This window comes from Canis lupus, chromosome 6, assembly GCF_048164855.1.
Source record: "Canis lupus baileyi chromosome 6, mCanLup2.hap1, whole genome shotgun sequence".
NCBI classification, from domain to species: Eukaryota; Metazoa; Chordata; class Mammalia; order Carnivora; family Canidae; genus Canis; species Canis lupus.
Genome location: NC_132843.1, coordinates 49,298,371 through 49,299,615, shown reverse-complemented (window position 1 = coordinate 49,299,615; position 1,245 = coordinate 49,298,371).

The window sequence follows — 1,245 nt, the reverse complement described above, 5'->3', positions numbered from 1 at the left end:
CTGTTCTTTTACACAGACACTTAGTCACACATATGGTGCTTCTGTGACACATATTCATCCTTGCCTTATTCACTCTTTCACATGCTCACTGTCCTGGGCACATGCACATCCCTATCACTCATTCTGTTGAAGCCTCTTACACACTGAGTTTCTCACTCTTAAATACACATGATCTCAAGTTTGTAATTTCCTACAGATGCTCTCTGTCCCTGGAGACACATTCACTTTCCTTTGAGCACACAGCCTTTCTCCAACAGCCTTGCTCTCATATGCACACACCCACATCTGCAGGCACTCATGCTTTTGCCTGTGACCCCTCCCACACCTCAGGCTTCTCACTGGTGATCAGCATAGGGATAGGAGACAGGAAGGGTGGAGGAGATACTAGTAAGTCATCTGCCCTCCACCCACATTTTCTTTAATTTTTTTCTTCCTTTCTGGTAAGCAGAGAGAAAACTTGTTGGTAGTATGGTATGGTTCTTTCCAAGCATAGTTGTGGTGCCAAGGATGAATGTAGTAAGAAGGCATTCAAGAAACCCTCAGAGTGATGTCATCAAAGGGGACAAGAAAGCATTTCACTGTTCCCAAAAAAAAAAAACCTGTCTCGTTAAGCAGCTATCCTTCTAAGAATTGTTACCACTGGGAGTATTTCATTAAACTAAGGCATTGTGTCTCTACCAAAAATATTAGAATTCTAGGAGAGAGAACACATGAAATAATTAGAAGCTATTATTGAAGATTTATATATATCAGGGATTGGCAAACCTTTTGTATAGTAAAGGCCAGATAGTAAATATGTCTTTGGCTTTTAAGCTACATCAATTCAACTGTACCATCATAGAGTGAAGGCAGCTATAGATAATACATCAGTATATGTGTGTGGCTGTGTTCCAATAAAACTTTATTTATAAACACGGGCAGTGGACTGGTTCCTAGTTGGTAGAATCTTGATCTATATAAGCAATACCATGCTTACCTATATATTTTTATTTTTTCCTCCTCCTCCCTCTCCCTCCCTACTTTTCTCACCATTTAATTTGAAAATGGCTGGATGAAATTTTCAGGAAATTTGGCAGATTTGTTTAGAATGATCAGATGTAACAGATTAGCTTTGTACTTCGTGAAAAATTCTTTCCGATGGCTCTAGAGTCATGCTAAAAAGATAAGAAATCGTTTTCTAAATGAGTGACTATATCACACAATAAGAACAGATAAATAAATAAACAATTGTTTCAAGTATAAGCC